A 21895-nucleotide genomic window follows, 5' to 3' on the forward strand; every position below is an offset into this window, starting at 1 on the left:
AATGTAATTGACATTAAGATGTTTGCACATGCGTTTCTAATCTCTATATATCTGATTATTACTAGTCACAGTCGGTTACTTTCTGAGTTCCTTGGCATCTGAGCATAGTTATTAAATAAATAATTTTTAAAAAAGTGAAAAGTCAAATTAAAAAAAAAAAATTTTAATTAAAAGAAAAAAAATGTTCAAACTGGTAAACATGTCTAAAGTGTACACGGAGTCCTCTGTACCATTTTTGCAACTTCTCTGTAAGTCTGGAAAAAAAAATGGAAAAAAAAATAGCAACAGATTACTCTTCGCATGGTTTGTTCAACTTTGTTATTTATGGGAAGAGAATGTTTGTTTGGGTTTACAGTTTCGGAAGAGACACAGTCCATCATGATGAGGAAGGCATAGTTGCAGAAATGTGACAGAGCCAATCACATCCTGTTCACACACAGGAGGCAGAAAATGAAATCAAGAGCCAAGCTATAAAATCTCACCACCCCCTACACCACCCCCCAACCCCGGGATGTACTTCCTTCAGCAAGTCTCCAATACCCCAAACTTCACTACGCTCTCCAAATGGTGCCACCAATTGGAGACCAAATGCTTAAACCCATGAGGCTATGGAGAACATTTCTTATTCAAACCACCACAAGGGATAGTAGTTAAAAGGTGTAAGGTTTCTTTTTAAAGGATAAAAAGGTTCTAAAATTACTTATAGTTTTGGTTCACAATTGTAAGCATATTGAAAATCATGGAATTGTACACTTTATATATGTGAATTATATATATATATGTATATATAATGTGATTTATATTTCAATAAATCTGTTACCCAAAAATAAATAAATAAAATAAAAACAAATTTAAAAAAAGAAAAAGAAAACGGAGACTGGGCACAAGGAGTGAAATGAAAGCAACCTAGGATGAGGCCCATCTGGTCACTGGAAACAGAGCCTGAGGTTAGCTAACTTTACTCGGAATCTCAGGTAAGCATGAGTAAGGGGGAAAAAGAAGACAGATGGCAGGGAGGGGGGGCTAAACAAAGACCCACCAGAAGCTACCAACAGCTCTACAAACAAACCCAGATGACTGCTGATGTTGTGAAATTTCTTCAGAAATATCTAAGAAATCACCGTGCCTTGGAAGCAATCCACGATGGAGACGGGGATATCTGCAAGCTCTTCCCCATACCCTGCTGTCCCACAAGTCAAAACCTGTTCCATGGCTTAACCTACCCACACTCTCCAGAACCTCAGGTTGGTCTCATCTGGCCAATGTCAAGGTGTGATGGCTTTACAGCATTACATAAGGGGACTCACTAATCTATTACAATACTAGCAGGCAAGAATTTATGGCCACAAGAACAGAGTGAGCTATCAGGCAGACAGTGAGCTGAAAGCAAGTGGGGCAGTTAGCTCTAAAATAATGAGTAAGCCAACAGAGCTGACTCATGATTAAGTAATTGGGAAAAACAGCAGTATCTTTCACCTACATGGGAAAGCAGCAGATGTTTGGCCAAAACTTGGGTGTTCTGTTTTGTTAAATTTGATATTTGTACCAAGTGGATACAAAGAGATTTAAAAGACTGGAGTTCAGAAGAGAGGACAGCACTGAGGCATATATTTGGTAGTCACTAATACAGAAAGGGTACTAAATGAAACTATATACTTTCTTTTTTAAATATTTTATTTATTATTTTTATTTTATGTGTATTGTATTACCTGCATGGATGTAAATGCACCAATATCATATAACGCCCACAGAGGTCAGAAGAGGGTGTTAGATCCCCTGGAACTGGATTATAGATGGTTGTTAGCCACCATGTGGATGCTGGGAATTGAACCCAGGTCCTCTGCTCTTAACCACTGAGTCATCTCTCCAGGCCCCAACATTTTCAAGAAAAGAAAACAATAGTCAAGCATGGTGACACATGTAATCCCAGGTCTCAAGACGTGGTGGCAGAAGGATCAAGAGTTCAAGCCAGGCTTGGCTATATAATAAATAAGGCCAGTATGGCAACATGAGACACTGTCTCAAAAATAGATAAAGAAATGAAGAGAAGGAAGAGGAAGAAGGAATAGGAAGAAGGAGGGGAAAAGAAAAGAAGTACTGTCTAAATATAGCTGGTCAGTATTTGTAAAATACTCAAAAGAAAAGGAGTAGGCACAAATTTAAAAGGTGTGGATTTTGAGACATGAAAAGTATGACCTTGTGAGGGTGCAGATGAGAACGAATGTTAGGAAATCAGTGGTCAACTATGTTGAGTGAGAACAGTGAACTAATGACAACCTTTTCAAAAGTGGTGTCACTGGATTAAGGGGAATAGATTCTGAATGATCAGAGAGGATAATACATCAGGACAATGAGTTTGTAGTAAAAGGGAGCCAAGAACTGGTAAAACATATATAGTCAGGTACCATTTGTTCCCAAGGTACACCAGTATTTTAGAGGAGGGGACAAAGGGAGGCACAGATGACACAAAGCTGCCCAGGATAAATTTAGGAACAATGTGTAAAGAATGGAATCAACCTCTGGGTAGAGACACGCCCTTGTCTCTTTCCTTAAGGGTTAACCCAGTGGGGTAGGTCAGGGACATGGCTAGGGAACACCCTTAGGAAGGCAGCTTCACCTTAAAATAATGAGCTTTTCCTTCCCAGAATCCCCATTCCCTGAGGCAGTCCCATGAGCAGAGCTGCCTTGAAGTACGGCTGGGTCTGCCACCTTCTGAGACCTGACACTAAAAGACTTAACGATTTCTTTTTCTTCTCTAGGGTTTTTTTCATTTGTTTTTTGTTTTTGTTTATATGCCAGCCAGATTCTCAACAAGCTTTTAAAGTCCTTAGCTCGCTTTTTGGGCTTCATTACTCTTTTTCTAAAGCTTCCCTTCCCAGTTGTATGCTGTCTCCGTCAGGTGGCTGACCTCCATGCTGCCTAATCTCAAGCAACATGGCTTTGGTTCCTTCTCTTCTCTGTTCTCCCCTCTTCCAGGCAGGGGGTCAGACCAAGGGTCCTTTTAAATGCTAATAAATTGTCCTCAGGCCTCAGCTTGAGTCCATTCGTGTTCAAGCTTCTATTTCTGTCCTTTCTTATTTTATTAATGAGATTAATCATATGGCGGTTCTGCTGGAGCTCCCCAAGATTTCTTTCCCAGAGAAAATAAAACTGTTCCTACACACGTAGACAGTATCAAATGTTCCTGGGGTCCAGTGACAAGTAGAGGAGTGGTCCTTTCATGACAAGCCTGGAACTTCATCACGTCCCAATGAAGACAAACGCTACACAGACAATAGGGTTGAAGGGTAGGACAGTAAGAAAATAAAGGCACGCTGCACTGACTGAATCCATTTCAGTCTGCAGATGAGGGAAAATCACTGATAAATACAATGATGCTAGAAATCAGAGGATATGTGTTACACAGTAGAACACACTCAAGTTTACATTGCTCATTATACTTTTCAAGATAACATTCGTGGCAAATTCTAATTACATTTGGGCTTCACACACATATACACTGATTTTATAATAACAAAACTTAGACTACTTTGTTATGTGATTAAATATCACCATCTAGTGGATGAAACTATACCAGCTTAGGAATGGTGGGAGCTACACTGCTATGCTAACTTAAGAAGGTAAATCCTAGTTAGCAGTAAGTCAAGAAACAAATATTTGAAGAAAATAACTTCTAAAAAGTTTACACTACATAATTTTACCAGTAACATATAATATCCTAAAATAGAATATCTAATATAAGCTGAGCATGATGGTGCTTGCCTTTGATCCCAGTACTCAGGAGGCAGAGGCAGAGGCAGATGGATCTCTGTGAGTTCAAGGCCAACCTGGTCTACATAGCAAGTTCCAGGCCAGCTGGGGCTACAGGAAAACCCTGTTTCAAAAAAAAAAAAAAAAAAACAAAAAGAAAACTATACTCTTAACCATTATATGCAATAGCCCCTCTTAAAGGCACCAAAACTACTTGAGGTTGGACAAGGAAGTAAGCCAGTCTTCCATTACAAAGAATCATAACAACTATAAGGGGAAAATCTAAGAGTAGCTATGAAATGGGACTGACGCTAGAGAACTAAGCCACCTCTGGTGAAGGGATGACAGTAGCTCATTTGGACTAGATCATATTAATGTATTTAGATAACCCTCTACATGCTCAATAACAAAATATTAAGAGTTCAAAAAACAACAGAAAAAAATCACAAGGACATATAAACAAGTTATCTAATAAACATGTAGGTAACTTCAAAAAAGAAGAAACGCCCAAGAAAACACAGCAAAATGATGTGCTAGAGAGAGAGGGAGCTCAGACTGCTGGTGTAGATGGACTACCAGAAAGGAGCAGAGAGCTTAGCAAGGACAGAGAAACACATCAGAAAAGGGGAGAAAGAGCTCCCCAGACAGAGTCCTCAGAGTCACATGAGAATCATGTGTTGCAAGGGGGCCTGAATTCAGTCTGGCCCCCATGCACAGTCCCACATATATGTGTATACACACACACACACACACACACACACACACACACACACCCTGTTGAGAGAAAGAAGCAAGGTCTGTATGTGTGGTTAAGGTACTGCAAACTGTCAGTGCTGATGGACAGGGAGGCTGAGCTGTTTTCACTTTAAGTTTCACTGCTACTCCTTACATTATTTTCAATCAACTTTAATACTCTTTTAGGTATTTTTAAACTATTATTTCTATCTTTGTTTAGCTGTGAGGAAACAAACAACTCAATTTTACTCGATTCCCTTAATTCTGTTTATTTTCCAAAGCTCTGTATACATTACAACGAAGCAAATACTAAACATCAGGGGGACAGGGACATCATTTCACAGTGCTCTCTATTCAAAACAAAGCATCTAACCTATCTGATTTTAGTGACATGACTACTCAGTGTTTTACTACGAAGGCAGAAAAGTACAGTTACGCTGTTCACCTATAAAGCTGGTATCTCTCCTCTACCACAGAAGATCCTGAGGGAATACCCTTCCAGTAACTTAATAGTCTTCCCTCCTTACACCAATGGTCTAGAGAAAGGGTAAGACAACAACACTAATGAACTGTTAGCAGGAGTTTACAGAACTTCTTAAAGATGTTTTAGGATGTTCAAAAAATTTATTCCATGAATGTGAAAAACTTACAATTGTTTTTCTTCTAAGGCAGAACTTTGCAAAGTGCTGCAAGAGAAAACTGGGGCTGCTTGGGAAGGGAGAGGCATTTTCTTCAGTAGTATATCCCCTAATGTACCTGTCAATATACCTCTCATTCACACGCCTGTGAGTAACCATTTCACTGGGGGGGAGGGGGGAGTGGAGGAAGGAGGTATTATGTGGAAGAGGAAGAGGAGGAGGAGGAGGAGGGGGAGAAAAGGTCGGCAGAAGTAAGGGGAGAGAAAAGAATGGTAACAGGAGGTAAAGACAGTCAAACACATCATGCACATTTAGGAAGGGTCACATTGAAACTCATTATTATGTGTACTTAATAGAGCCTATTTAAAAAAAAAAAAAAAACAGTTGAGTCTAGACAGAGACACTGCAGAGCTGAAATTACTTTTCACCCTAAATACATTTTAAAACTTTTTTCAAAGTAAAAATGTTAAAACAGGCATGGTGGCACATGCCTATGAAACCAGCACTTAGGAAGCAGAAATAGAAACAAAAAAAAAGAATCTTTTCCATTCTAGGTTTCTTCCATTAACTGTATGGAAGACTTTACACAGTGGGCTGAGGCTGTAGCTCAGTTGGAAAGTATTTACCTAGCACACACAAAGACCTAGGTTTGATTCCCAATACCACATAAAACTAGAAGTGGTAGCTCACACCTGTAATCCCAGCACTAGAAGGTAAAGGTAGGAGGATCAGGAGTTCAAGGCCAAACTGAACTATATGAGACCTTGCCTAAAAAAGAAAAAGATAATCTTCCTTCTAATTAGACTTTAAATTGTTCAAGAACCCAGCTCTTATGTGGTATTATCAATAAAGACATACTTGTATTTTCTTCTAGCCCTGTTTTCTCAACACAATCTATAAAAAAATTTGTCTTTTCCCCACTAACTTATAGATTGTAATTTTTCAATCCCAAGTAAAGATCTAAGCAAAGAAATGGGAGAAAAAGAAAAAAAAAAAGTAAGAAATGGAGAAAAGAAAAAAGAAGAAACAGGTACATACAAGAAATGTATGAGAAAGTTGGGTATGCTGGGTATGTGTAAGAGCTAACTAAGGGGACTGGGGGGTGCTGGCAAGATGGCTCAGTTGCTCTTGCAGAGAACCAGGGTTCAATTCCCAGCACCTGAATGGCAGCAAACAACTTGTCTATAACTCTAGTTCCAGGGGTTCCATGACCTCTTTTAGCCTCTGAGGTCATTGCAGGCACATGATGCATAGACATACATGCAAACAAAACACTCATATGGATAAAATAAAAATAAACAAATCAAAATAGATTTTTTTTAGAGCTTGCTTAAGGAAAGGCTATTAATAAAGGCGGCTGTTATCAAATTCCTATGCACCACACCACATGTACAAAGTATGTAAAAATAAATGGCAGTCAAGAATAGCGGCACACATCTGTGATCCCAGAACTTTGATGGATGAGACAGGATGACTGAGTTTGAGCCCAACCTTGGCTACACAGCAAGACCCTGTCTCAAGAATTAAAAAAAAAAAGGTAAATGGAAACTGACAACTAAGCATCAATTTTTTAAAATGTATATATCATCCTTGAACAGCCTCATTCACCCCTCCCAGCTCCTTGACCCTGTCTCTCTTCCTAGCACTGGTCCATTTCTTCTCTTGGCACCCCAGACCTCTGGACTGCCAGACACACCATTGCTTCCTGATCCTTTGCGCCCAGAACAACCCAATACCTTGATCTGGTCCCCAGGAGTACTCAGGGCCTGTTCCCTCCCCTACCCGGCCTTTGCACACCTGGGACCCGCCTTCATCCCTAGCTGTTCCACACCCAACCTGGATTCCAGAAACCAGCCTCCTTCCCTGCTTGCTCTGGATTCCTGAGGCTGGCCCCCTTCCCTGACTGCCCAAGAGTCCTGAATCCTATTTTTACCTGAATCCTCCCATATTGTACTGTGCCTGCAGACCAGAGGGAACCAGACCTCAGGAGAAAGTCTGAGAGCATCTGATCCTCATCCAAACTGGGCCTCTGTGGGGAATTCCTGAGCAGCAGGATGAAAGCCATCTGGCCCCACCATTATAAAATCAAAAGGAAGATCCTGAAGCCTAGACCAACCAGCTTTTCATGCCCAACAAGTAAACCACAAAGGCACATAAAGCTTACAAACAGAAGCAGACCTAAACTCAATAAAGGAAGGCTTCAGTCTCATACTAGAATCAGAAACTGCAAAAGAAATCCACATGTCAAAGTCACAGTGAAAAAATAATAATATGAAAAACCCAAATACTATATCTCCACCAAGTACCAACAATCCTGTAGAGGAGTACCATGAGAATCCCCTAGGGATAACACACGACATAGAATTCAAAAGAACAATTATAAACATGATAAAAGAATTCAGTGAATTTAAAGAACACACAAAGAAATCACAGAACTGAAAGAAGATAGGGATAAATTTCTGAATGAATTCAAAAGACTTAGAAATACTGAAGAATACTCGGGCCCAGTGCGGTGGCGCATGCCTTTAATCCCAGCACTCGGAAGCAGAGGCAGGTGGATCTCTGAGTTCGAGGCCAGCCTGGTTTACAAAGTGAGTTCGAGGCCAGCTGGGGCTACAGGGAGATCCTGTCTCAAAAAGATAAAAAAAAAAGATTACTCAGGCTGAAATGAAAGAGGAAGTGAAATACTCAATAAGCCAATTAGAAACAACATAAGAAAGCCTCACCAATAGGATGAATGAAATGAAAAACAGAATATCAAGACTGGAAGATAAAGTGGATGAATTAGACCACTCAAGCAAAGATTATGAAAATATAAGAAAACATAAGAAGAGAATATGCAGGAATTGTGTGACACCATAAAAAGACCAAACTTATACATCACAAGCATAGAGAAAGAAGACTCTCAAGATAATGGTATGACCCAGATCTTCAACAGGGTTGTAGAAGAAAATTTCACAAAATTAAAGACATATAAAACACAAATACAAGAAGCACATAGAACACCACATAGACAGGACCAGAAAAGAAACTCTCCACAGCACATCACAGAAAAAACACTAAATGTACAGAACAAAGAGAGACTACTGAACGCTGCAAAAGAGAAACAAATCACATATAAAGGAAAATCCATCAGAATTACAGCTGACTTTTCAATGCAAACTATGAAAGCCAGAAGAGTCTGGACCAAAGTATTCCCAGTTCCAAATGACCACAGATGCCAACCCAGATTACTTTACCCACCAAAATGTCTATTATAGTTGAAGGCAAAAGAAAAGAATCTTCTATGACATAAATGGGCTAAAAGAATTCATGACCACAAATCCAGCCCTTCAGAGAGTTCTTGGAGCAATACAAAGAGCTGAAGAAAGGAATGACTATAACCCAAGGGGTAACAGAAAGAAACTTAATGAAGGTATAACTGTAGAAACGCAGTTACACCAAGAATGAGAACAGAAATCAAAATGACAGGAATCAATACACATCTTAGTAACTTTTAAATATCTAAATATATTAGTAACTTTAAATATCAAAAAAGTGAACTCCCCAGTCAAAAGACACAGACTAGTTAAATGGATTAAGAAACAAAACCATCTTTTGGTTGTCTGCAAGAAACCCATCTCACTTTCAAGGGTAGGTACTACCTTAAGGTGAAAGGATGGAAAAAAATATTCCAAGCTAATGGTTAAGAAGTAGGATTTTCAGTTCTAATATCTGACAAAATACACTTCAAAATAAAACTAATCAGAAAACGAAGAGGGCCACTTCATCCTGATCAAAGAAATAATTCACCAAGAAGATATTACAATCATGAATATATATTCACCAAACTCTGGTGCACCCAACTTCATAAAAACAGTACGACAGAACTGTTAAGATCCAGATTAATCCCAACTCACTAATAGTAGGGGACTTCAATACCCCATTGTCTCCATTAGATAGGTCAACAGAACAGAGAATTAACATAGAAATAGCTGAGTTAAACAAGACCATACATTAAATGGGCCTAACAGACATCTACAGAATATTCCACCCAAGCAACAAAGAATATACTTTCTATTCAGCTCCCCACGGAACTTTCTCCAAAAGCGACCATGTACTGGGGCACAAAACAAGCCTCAACAAATACAAAAAGATTGAAATAATTCCATGCATTCTATCAGACCACAATTCAATAAAGCCTAAAATCAACAACCGAAGAAATTCTAGTAACTACATGAACACATGGAGATTAAACAACACATTACTGAATGATGAATGGGTCAAAGGAGAAATTAAGAGAGAAAATTAGTCTTGGAACTAAATGAAAAGGACAATAAAACACAACAAAACATCTAGGACACGTTGAAAACAGTCCATAGAGGGAAGTTTATAGCTTTAAGTGCCTACATTAAAAAAATCAGAAAGAACAAAAATAAATGACTTAACATTGCAACTGAAGACGCTTAAAAATTAACAACAAATGAAACCCAAACCCACCAAAAAAGAAGTAATAAAAATCAGAGCAGAAATTAGTGAAATAGAAACTAAACAATACAAAGAATCAATGAATCCAAGAGCTGGTTTTTTGAAAAGATAAACAAGATTGACAGACCCTTAGCCCAGTTAATCAAAAGAAAGAGCACCTCCAAATCAACAAAATCAGAGATGAAAGGGGAAACATCACAACATACACCAAAAATATCCAGAACATTATAAAGGAATACTTAAAAAACCCATACACTACTAAATTTGTAAACCTAAAAGAAATGGGAACCACCAAAACTAAACCAAGAAGAGATCAACAGCTTAAACAGACCCATAGCATATAAGGAAATTGAAACAGTAATACAAAACCTCCCAACTAAAAAAAAAGCCCAGGACTAGATGGATTTAGAGCACAATTCTATCAGACATTTAAAGATGATCTATATCCAGTACTACTTAATTTATTCAAAAAGATAAAAATGGAGGGATAACTTCCAAATTGCTTCCATGAAGCTAGTATCACTCTAATACCAAAACCAGATAAAGATACAACAAAAAAGAAAACTACAGCCCAATATCCTTAATGAACATAGATGCAAAAATTCTCAACAAAATACTTGCAAGCAGCATACAAACACACATCAAAAGATCATCCACCATGACCAAGTAGGCTTTATTCCAGAGATGCAGGGATGGTTCAATATACATACGTCAATAAACGTCATAAATTATATAAATGAACTCAAAAACAAGAACCACATGGTTATCTAAATTGATGCAGAGAAGGCCTTTGAAAAATTCAACATGCAGTTATGTTCAAACTGTTAGAGGGACTGGAGGGAACATACCTCAACATAATTAAATCCATATACAACAAACCCACAGTCAATATCATTCCAAATGGAGAAAAACTGGAAGCATCCCATTAAACTCAGGAACCAGACAAGGCTGTCCACTATCTCCATTCCTTTTTAACACAGTGCTTGAAACTCTTAAAAGAGCAATAAGACAAAGAAGGAAATTAAAAGAGTATTAATTGGAAGAGATCAAATTATCCCTTTCTGAAAATGATATTTCTAAGAGACAACAAAAATTCCACCAGAAAACTCCTAGAAATGATTAACACGTCCAGTAAAGTGGCAGGTTACAAAACCAATCCACAAAAGTCTGTAGCCTTTCTATATACCAATAACAAGCAATCACAGAAAGAGTACATGGAAACACTCCCTTTCACAATAGCCTCAAAAAAAAAAAAAATAAACAAATAAAATATCTCAGACTAAACATGACCAAAGACATTAAAGATTTCTACATTGAAAATTTTAAAGAAAGAGATTGAGGAAGACATCAGAAGATGGAAGGACCTTTTAGCAATATTATTCTTCCAATCCATGAACATGGGAGGTTCTTCCATCTCCTAGTGTCTTCACAGAATTAGAAAATTTCTTCCTTGAGTTCTTATGGAGGCACGAAAGACCCCGGATAGCCAAAGCAACCCTGAGAACAAAGAGCAATGCTGGGGGGACTACTATACCAGATCTCAAAGTATATTACAGAGCCATAATCATAAAAACAGCATGGTACTGGTGCAAAAACAGACACATAGATCAAAGGAATATCACTGAAAATCCAAACTACTGACACAAAAATAGACCCATAGATCAATGGAACAAAATTGAAGACCCAAAATATGAGTACATGCAATTTCGGCCACCTCATATTTGACAAAGAGACCAAGAACTGGAGGAAAGACAGCATGTTCAGTAAATGGTACTGGAAAAAACTGGATCTCCACCTGTAGAAGAACGAAACTAAACCACTATCTTTCACCTTGCACAAAAGGCAACTCCAAATGGATCAAAGACCTCAATGTGAAGCCTGAAACTCTGAAACTGTTAGAAGAAAACATTGGCAATAACCTACAAAATATAGGTATAGAAAAGGATTTTCTAAACCGGACAGCAATTGCTCAAGAAATAAGGTCAAGAATCAACAAACTGGACCTCATTAAACTAAAAAGCATCTGTACATAAAAAGAAGCAACCAAGGAAGTGAAGAGAAAACCCACAGAATGGGAGAAAATCTTCACCAATAACACATCTGATAGAGGTTTAACATTCAGAATATATAAAGAACTCAAAAAACAAAGAATCAACAAAGGAAGTAACCCAATTAAAAGATGAGCTAAGGCGCTTAACAGAGAGTTCTTAAAAAAAGAAATAAAAATGGCTAAGAAGCACCTTAAAAGGTGTTCAACATCATTAGTAATTAGGGAAATGCAAATTAAAACCACTTTAAGATTTCATCTTACCATAATAGTCAGACTGGCTAAGATCAAGAGAACAAATGATACCAAATATTGAAGAGCATGTGGATAAAGGGGAATGCTCATCCACTACTGGCGGAACTGCAAACTTGTTCTAACCCCTATGGAAAGCCGTGTGGAGAACGCTTAGAAAACTAAAAATGAACCTGCCATTTGACCCAGTTATACCACTCTTTGTCATATACCCAAAGAACTCATCCTATTGCAAAGACACTTATATATCAATGTTTGTTGCTGTTCTTTTCACAATAGCTAAGAGATGGAAGAAATCTAAGTTTTCCTCAACTGATGAGTGGATAATGAAAATGTGGTTTATTTATATGATTGCGTTCTACTCAGTAAAAAAAGATGAAATCATGAAATTTGCAGGTAAATGGATGGAACTAGAAACTGTTATACTAAATGAAGTAACACAGACTCAGAAAAACAAATGACATATGTTCTCCCTCATAATGTGGATCCTAACACCAAATCCTTGTAAGTGTGTATGTATCCAAACATAACTACAGGAACCAGGATAATGAAAAGGAACCAGGGCAATAAAGGAAAAGAACCTAAGAGAGAAGAACAGAAGAAACGGGTGCAGCTAAGGAAGATATGGATAAAAATGGGGTTATTTTATGGGGCTGGAGAGATGGCTCAGGGGTTAAGAGAACTGACTGCTCTTGCAGAGGACCTGGGTTCAATTCCCAGCACCCATATGGCAGCTGCAAACCATCCTTAACTCCAGTTCCAAGGGAATCCAAAGCCAGAGGGTCACCTCTGACCTCCACAGCATAGCATGACACGGATGCACTCACTTACATGCAGGCAATACATTCATACACATAAAATAAAAATAATAAATAATAAATGGGGTTATTTTAATGGGGGGAGCAATACAAAGAAACTTGGGATAAAGGGAAAGAAGGAGCTCAAGAGAGGTGGGATCATAGGATAAGGGTATTATTAAGGGGGAAATGGGGAAAATGGGGGCACTTTAAATGGAGAAATCATAGTGGAAGAGTTAGACAGTGAGAGAAATAAATAATTCTTAGCTAGTTTTAAAAAAACCACAGGGAACCCTATTAGTCGAATAACTTACTGTCAAATTATACATACAACTAGTTCAAGGAACAAAATACATGTCTAGTCAAGGTTTATCTGAGAACATTTGGTTTTTGTCCAAGCTTTATCTACATAGAGCATGGTAGTTAAAAGTACCAGACTGGTGGAACTGTGGAGCATCTCTCAAAATGTCCTGTAACCAGTGAGTCACCTGTCCTCTTGATCAAGAGGCCATGGAGACCCTACCAGATGGACCTGAACCAGTGTCCAGTCTACAAAGAGGAGGATCAACAAAGAGGAAACATTTCCTCCATGCTTCCAAGTGAAGCCAGCCATGGCTGAGCATGACCTTTGACTTATCTTCACATAGATGGAACTGGTAAAAGGAGCCAGGGGCTCCTCCAAAACCCTTATGACCCCTGAGGAACAGATCCTCAAATGACCTTAAAAGTAAAAATAAAGTGGTTTGTTTGGGCCAACTCTATGGTCTTAAACACCCAAAAGGAAACTATAACCAAAGATTAAAGTGATCAGTATATTTCTTTGAGTCCATGTGTACAGCTAAAGGCTACGTAACAAGAAACAATGCCAGACAGGAGATACCTTCTTTTCAATTGTTGGCCAAGGTGGGCCAAGAGACTCTCAGACAGTAACCCAACATAGAACCGGGAAAATGATCAGCAGACCCCAATCTTATCTAAAGGAATGTTGGTAACTGACTGCTGCTAGACGAGGAAGAGCTGATCTTCCTAAAACAAGGGATTCTAGATAGGCTGACTAGACTCAGCGGATGGACTAGCATTGGGGAACAGCTGGGGGCACTGACATCACAGTGGACAGTCACAGGGATGACAGAGTATATGGGCTCCAGTGGAGGGGTGGGGGGAGGCTATGAGAGGGTGCCATTTGGGATGTGGGTATAAAGATGAATAAGGTTATTTGGGATGTTCTATATGAAATACACAAAACAAATCAATAAATTTAAAAAATGAGTTATATTTGAGGAAAAAGCATAAAAATTTGCTTCATGTTAATTAGCAGATATGAAAAACATTACCACTGAAATGTACCTGATGAATTTATACCCATGCTCAGGTGCCAAGGATCCCAGAAAGTAACCCACTGTGACTAGTAATAACCAGATATACAGCTATTAGAGACACATGTGCAAACATCTAAGTGTTATTTGCATTAAAAATGAGTTTTTCTATATGAAACTATATTCTAAAATGAAATGGAGATCTTTTTTAAAGGTTAAACCCTCATTCAATTTTATGTCTTCTAGGGTTTATACTGAGTAGAATAATGTGTAACTGTATTAATTCAACACTGGGAACCTAGAAATTTTCAGCCAATTTTGAAAGAGATGCATCTTTGCTCTGGAAACTGTTATTGACTATGTCAATGTTGTTGTAATGAAGTGCTTCTACTAATTATGTGGTTATTAAATAAATTTTTTTAAAAATGTATATATCCTCAAAACTGTTGGGAAAATGCCTACTTTGCCTGCCATAAGGTCCTAACAAGGAAGTTCCCAGGAAGAGAAACTCTTCTACAACCACTGCACTCTTACACTTCATTAGCTTTTGGACCTCCAGACAAATGATAGTGAAGCCAACATTACACACGCACACACGCACGCACGCACACACACACACACACACACACACACACACACACACAATCTTAACAGCTATGTTACATTCATCCACCTTGAAAATGGGACTTTTCAGACGACTATAAAATATTTTACCGCCGGACATGGTAGTACATGCCTTTAGTCCCAGCAGAGGCAGAGGCAGGCGGATCTCTGTGAGTTCAAGGCCAGCCTGGTCTACATAGTGAGTTCCAGTCCAGCTGGGGCTATAGGAAGATCCTGTCTCAAAAAAACAAACAAAAAAATCTTACTTAAAAAAAATGAGATCAGATAGTTCAAACACGACCTTATATAATATACAGTTCCTGATTCCATTAGACAGACAATCAAAAAATACAAACTGCTCTCCATTTCTTAAAAATCTAAAAACAGCTTCCCTACAGGCTAGTATGGGTCCAGATCTTTCCAAAATTCCTGAGAGCACCTGACTCCAGTCTGACTGGGCCTCCACCAGATGAACTTCCCAAATCACATCGTTCCCATCCCCCTGTTTTGGGACCATCTGCAGTCCCTCCCACTGCCCCACTGCCAGACTTTCCAGAAGGCTAAAAGGGGCCTAGACCTCTGAAAACTGCCTGACTTGTTTGACTTAGCCTCCTGGATGAGCTGGTCAAATCCCACCAGGCCCATTCCTCTGTTTAGGGGCCATCTGCAGTCCCTCCCACTGCTCCAGGGCCTAGGTTTCCCTGCTGATCAGTAAGGACCAGCACTTCCTGTTATAGCTCCTTGGACCTTGGCACTATCTATGTGAGACTTCTATAGTCCTAAGTCATCACGGCCACTTCGGGCTCCTGGAGAGCTCCTGCGTAGCTGGACTGGAGCTATCTGGTCCCTCTAATATAAAATTAAAGACAGAACCTGAAGCCTAGACCAACCAGTTTTTCATACACAATCAGAAAGCAACCAAGGTACATCAATATACAAACAGAATCAGACTTCAACTCAACAAAGGAAGGCTTGAGTTTCATATCAGAATCACAAACAACAAAAGAAATCCACATGCCAAAACCACAAAGCAAAAAATAGTATGAAAAACTGGGCAGGGCATAGTGGCACATGCCTTTAATCCCAGCACTTGAGGGGCAATTGTAGGTGGTTCTCTCTGAGTCTGAGGCCATCCTGGTCTCCATAGTGAGTTCCAGCCCAGCTGGGTCTACAGGGAGACCGTGTCTCAAAAAAGACCAAATAAGAAGAAAAATTGAAATAACATATTCCCACCAAACACCACCAGTCCTATAGAAGCATTCTATAATGAGAACCACCTAGAGGTAACCCAAGACGCAGAATTTAAAAGAACAATCATAAACATGATCAAAGAATTCAACAAATGTAAAGAATATATAAACAACTTTAAAAACTAAAAGACAGGGACAAACTTCTGACTAAATTCACAAAAGAGAAATATTCAAGAAAACTCAGGCTTAAATGAAGAAGAAAGTAAAAAATTCAATTAGTCAATTTGAAACAGAAGAAAGCCTCACCAACAGAATGAATAAAATGTAAAACAGAATATAATGATTGGGCAATAAAGTTGAAGAATTGGACTGCTTAAGCAAATAATATGAAAATTTTTAAAAAAAGGAATGGAATATGTAGGAAATGTGGGACACCATGAAAAGACCAAATTTATGTACCAAAGGCATAGAGGAAGAAGAATCTCATATACATAATACTGACCACATCTTTAACAGAATTATAAAAAAAAAATTTCCCAAAATTAAGAAAGGCATATCCATACAAATACAAGCAGCACACAGAACACCATATAGACAGAACCAGAAAAACAATCTTCCCACGGCATATCATAGTAAAAAAAACTAAATGTACAGAACAAAGAGTGAATACTGAAAGCTGCAAGAGAAAAAAAAAAATCAAATAAAGGAAAACCCATCAGAATTACAGCTGACTTTTCAATGCAAACTATGAAAGCCAGAAGAGCCTGGACCAAAGTATTCCCAGTTCTGTATGACCACAGATGTCAACCCAGATTACGTTGCCCAGCAAAAATGTCTATTATAGTTGAAGGGGAAAGAAAATTCTTCTATGACACAAATAAGCTGAAAGAATTCATGTCCACCAACCAGCCCTTCAGAGAATACTCAAAGTAAAACAAAGGACTAACAAAAGGAACAACCACACCCAAGAGGCAACACAAAGAAACTAAATGAAAGTATAATTGTGGAAACACAAAATTAGACCAAGAATGCAAACAGAAATTAAAATGAGGATAAACAATACCTATCTTTCAATCTGTAACTATCAAAGGCCTCAACTCCCCAGTCAAAAGACAAGGGCCAGTTGAATGGATTAAAAAACAAAATTCATACTTTTGTTGTCTGCAACAAACTCATCTCACCTTCAAGGATAGTTACTACCTTAAGATGAAAAGATGGAAAAAAAAACATCTAAGCAAATGTCACTAATAAATAGGGAGGGGTTGCAATTCTAATATCTGGAAAAGAGAATTCAAACAACAACTAATCAGAAGATATAAGGTGGGTTACTTCATTCTGATCAAAGCAACAACTGACCAAGAAAACATTACAATCATGAACATACATGTACCAAATTCTGGTGCACCCAAATTTATAAAAACATTATTACAAAACTATAAAACACACATTAACCCCAACTCAGTAAGAGTAGAGACGTTCAATACCCATCTATCTACAATACACAGGTCAACTGGAAAAAGAATAAACAGAGAGACATCGGAATTAAACAATACCATACATCAAATGGACCTAGCAGACATCTACTGAATATTCCACCCAAGCACCAAAGAATACACTTTCTATTCTGCACCCCATTAAGGTTTCTCTAAAACTGACAACATTCTGGGGCACAAAACAAACCTCAACAAATACAAAAAAAATTGAAATAATTCCATGCATTCTATCAGATCATAACACAATAAAGCTTAAAATCCAACATGAAAAGAAGTTCTAGTAACTACATGAACCCATGGAGATTAAACAACACACTCCTGACTGGATGAATGGATGAATGGAAAAAATTAAGAAAGAGATAAAAGTATTCCTAGACCTAAACAAAAAGGATAATACAACACAACAAAACCTCTGGGACACTTTAAAAGCAGACCAAAGAAGGAAGTTTATAGCTCTAAGTGCCTACATTAAAAAAATCAGAAAGAGCACAAATAAATGGATTAACTCAAGACTCTGGATGGGCAACAACAAATGAAACCCAAACCCAGCAGACAAGAAGAAATAACAAAAAATCAGAGCAGAAATAAATGAAATAGAAACAAAGAAATCAATACAAAGAACCAATGAATCTAAGAGCTGGTTCTTTGAAAAAATAAAGAGGACAAACCCTTAGCCCAGTTAACCCTAAGAAAGAAAGAGCAAATCAAAATCAACAAAATCAGAGATGAAAGGGGAAACATCAAAACAGACACCAAAAAGATCCAGAACATTATAAGGGAATTCTTTAAGAACCTATACTCTATTATTGAAAACCTAAAAGAAATAGATGAATATCTAAACTCACGGGAACCACCAAAGCTAAATCAAGAGATCAACAGCTTAAGCAGATACATAACATTAAGGAAACTGAAGCAGTAATACAAAACCTCCCATCTAAAAAAAAACAGCCCAGGCCCAGATGGAGTCCCAGCAGAATTCTACCAGACATTCAAAGATCTACAAATAATACTACTTAATTATTCAAAAAGATAGAAACAAAAGGAGAACTCCCAAACTCCTATGAAGCCAGCATCACGCTAATACCAAAACCAGGTGAAGACACAACCAAAAAAGAAAATTATATACCCATATCCTTAATGAGCATAGATGCAAAAATTTTAAACAAAATACTTGCAAACTGTATACAGACACACATCAAAAAGATCAACCACCACAATCAAGTCAGCTTTATTCTAGAGATGTAAGGATGGTTTAATATACTTAAGTCAATATATTATAAACCATATAAATGGACTCAAAGACAAAAAAATCACAGTCAATAGATGTAGAAAAGGCCTTTGACAAAATTCAGCATGCACTTATGTTGTAAGTTCTAGAGGGAATTGGACTGAAGGGAACAACATAATTAAAGCTATATACAACAAGCCCACAACCAAAGGCATTCTAAATGGAGACAAACGAGAATCAGACAAGGCTTTCCACTATCTCTATTCTTTTTAATATGATGCTTGAAACTCACACTCGAGCAATAAGAGAAGGAAATTAAAGGAGTATGATGTATGATATTACACGTAAGAGATCCCAAATATTCCACCAGAAAACTCCTAGAAATGATTAAAACTTTCAGCAAAGTGGCAGGATACAAAAATCAGTCTACAAAAATCAGCAGCCTTTCTACAAACCAATAAAAAGCAATCAGAGAAAGAGTACGTGGAAACCCTCCCATTCACAACAGCATCAAAAATAAAATAAAATAAAATAAAATTACTAGGAATAAACTTGACCGAAGATCCCAGAGAGCCAAAGCAACCCTGAGCACAAAGAGCAATGCTGGAGGGTTGCCATACCAGATCTCAAATCATTACAGAGCTATAATCATAAAAACAGAATGGTACTAGCACAAAAACAGATACACAGATCAATGGAAAGAACATAATTGAAGACCCAAACCTCAGTTCATGCAATTTCAGCCACCTGACATTTGACAAAAGTGCCAAGAACACACAATGGAAGAAAGACAGCATCTTCAACAAATGGTGCTGGGAAAACTGGATCTCAATCTGTAGAAGAATGAAACTAAATCCTTGTCTTTCACCTTGCACAAAAGTCAACTCCAAATGAATCAAAAAGACCTCAACCTCAATGTGAAACCTGAAACTCAAAACTGTTAGAAGAAAGCATAGGCAGTACACTGCAAGATAAGTATAGGAAAGGACTTTCTAAATTGGATAACAGTTGCTCAGGAATTAAGGTCAACAATCAACAAGTAGAACCTCATTAAACTAAAAAGCTTCTGTACAGCAAAAGAAACAACCAAGAAAGTAAAGAGAAAACCCACGGAGTGGGAAAAAAATTTTCACCAGTGACACATCTGAGAGAGGTTTAACATCCAGAATACCTAAAGAACTTAAAAAATAAAGAATCAAGAAAACAAATGACCCAATTAAAGGATGGGCTATAGATCTGAACAGGGAGTTCTCAAGAGAAGAAATAAAGATGGCTAAGAAACACCTTAAAAGTATTCAACATCTTTAGTAAGTACGGAAATGTAAACCACTTTAAGATTTCATCTTGGGGATGGAGAGATGGTTCAGTGGTTAAGAGCACTGACAGCTTCTGCAGAGGACCTGGGTTTGATTCCCAGCAAAGAATCATCCGTAACTCCAGTTCCAGGGGATTCAATACCTTCTTCTGACCCCCGTGGGCACTGCACCCCATGGGTGCATTTACACACATGTAGGAAATACACTCATACACATAAAATAAAAAATAAAATATATTTTTAAAAAAAGATTTCATATTATACCAGTCAGACTGGCTAAGATCAAGAGAACAAATGATACCAAACGCTGGAGAGGATGTGGAGAAAGGGGAATGCTCACTCACTACTGGTAGAATGCAAACTCATGCAACCACTATTGAAAGCTGTGTGGAGAACGCTTAAAAAACTAAAAAATGGCCAGGCATGGTGGTGCACACCTTTAGTCCCAGCACTCAAGAGGCAGAAGCAGGTAGATCTCTGTGAGTTCAAGGCCAGCCTGGTCTCCACAGTGAGTTCCAGGCCAGATGGGGCTACAGGGAGACCCTGTTTCAAAAACACCAAAAAAAAAGACAAAATCATGAAATTTGCAGGTAAATAGATGGAACTAGAAACTGTTATACTAAGTACAGTAAAACAGACTCAGAAAAACAAACAACATATGGATGGCCTCATTTGTGGATCTTAGCACCAAATCCTTATATGTGAGTATATATCCAGATATAACTGCAGGAGCCAGAAAAATGGAAAGTAACTAGGGAGGTAAAAGGAAAGAAGGAGCCTGAGACAGAAGAACAGAAGGAGACAGGTGTTACCAAGGGGAAGATAGGTAAAATGGGGGTACTTAAATGGGAGAGGAAGAGAGAGGGTTATATAAGGAACCATGGGGGTAAAAGGGAAGGAGCTTAGGAGAGGGGAGGCCATAGGACACAGGTATGATCAAGGGTCAAAATGAGAAAATGGGGGTACTTTAACTGGGGAGGGAGAAGGGAAGGTTAGACAGGGAGAAAGAGAGGAGAGGTAAATAATGCTTAGCTGGTGCGAAAAACCAGAGGGAAATATATTAATTCAAAAGTCTACTGAAAAATTACACATACACTATCTCTACATGAGAACATGGTAATAGCTGAAGTCTATATACAAGAAACAGTACCAGACAGGAGAAACCTCCCTTTGAGTTGTTGGTCAGGGTAGTCCAAGAGACTCGCAAAATTACACAGGCTATTGCCACAGTTCTTGATTGCCTCGCAGAACTTGAAGGTAAGACCCTATTGTTGAAGACAGGACATACTTCAGACACAGGACTTGGAGCAATTGTGGTGGAACTGACCTGGAAGCCATCTCCCTAAAGGCTAGCTCTCACAGTTTTGGAGACTACTATGCAAGCTACTAAGGGAGAACATCAATTGATGGTCTGACCCCAGCTTTAAGGCCTAATGACCACAACAATGACCAGAACAGTAAACTATATTGGGGCAGTATTAGCACTTTAATCTTGTGGGTAATCAACAGCTACATATCTGAACTTAAAGCCCACTCAATGGGAGGGAACTGATGTGTGGTACTGTAAACATAGCCAAATACACATGGCTAGAGAGGTCACAGATCTTAGAAAAAGAGGATGTAACCTAAGGCTGTTACATCTCTGGATAAATGTAATTTCTTACTATGTGCTAAATATCAGTCCTTATATTTACAGACAAGTATGCCAGTCACCATGCATCAAAGAAGCTTCTTTTGCCACAGAAAGAGACTATTAGAGAGTTCCACAACTTATCACACACAGAGATTAAGTGTCTGTAAAATGCCCAACCATAAGTGACACATCTACAATGGAACCTCTGCACCTAAGGCTCATGAAACATGGGGTAGAGAATATTAATGCATGTCTCAACTCTCATCAATGAAGCTCCCTCATGCAACAGAGAATAAAGATCACAGAAGGCCACAAATAGCCAAAGCTTAGAGAATAAGAGTCTGTAGAGTGTGGGTCCTTGGATAGGGCTCCTGTATTAAACTTCACCAACCCAGGGCTCAGGACCATTGCACAAGAGGGAGTAGAAAGAT

At 38.3% G+C, this 21895-nt stretch overlaps 1 protein-coding gene across 2 annotated transcripts in view; it reads right to left on the reverse strand.

Moving 5' to 3' along the window:
• The window catches only part of Ttc33 (tetratricopeptide repeat domain 33), a 72480-nt gene that overhangs the window by 44172 nt on the left and 6413 nt on the right, over positions 1-21895 (reverse strand). The gene's annotated exons all lie outside the window — the stretch shown is intronic.

This window comes from Nannospalax galili, unplaced genomic scaffold, assembly GCF_000622305.1.
Source record: "Nannospalax galili isolate Female #2095 unplaced genomic scaffold, S.galili_v1.0 scaffold139, whole genome shotgun sequence".
In the NCBI taxonomy this organism is placed as follows: Eukaryota; Metazoa; Chordata; class Mammalia; order Rodentia; family Spalacidae; genus Nannospalax; species Nannospalax galili.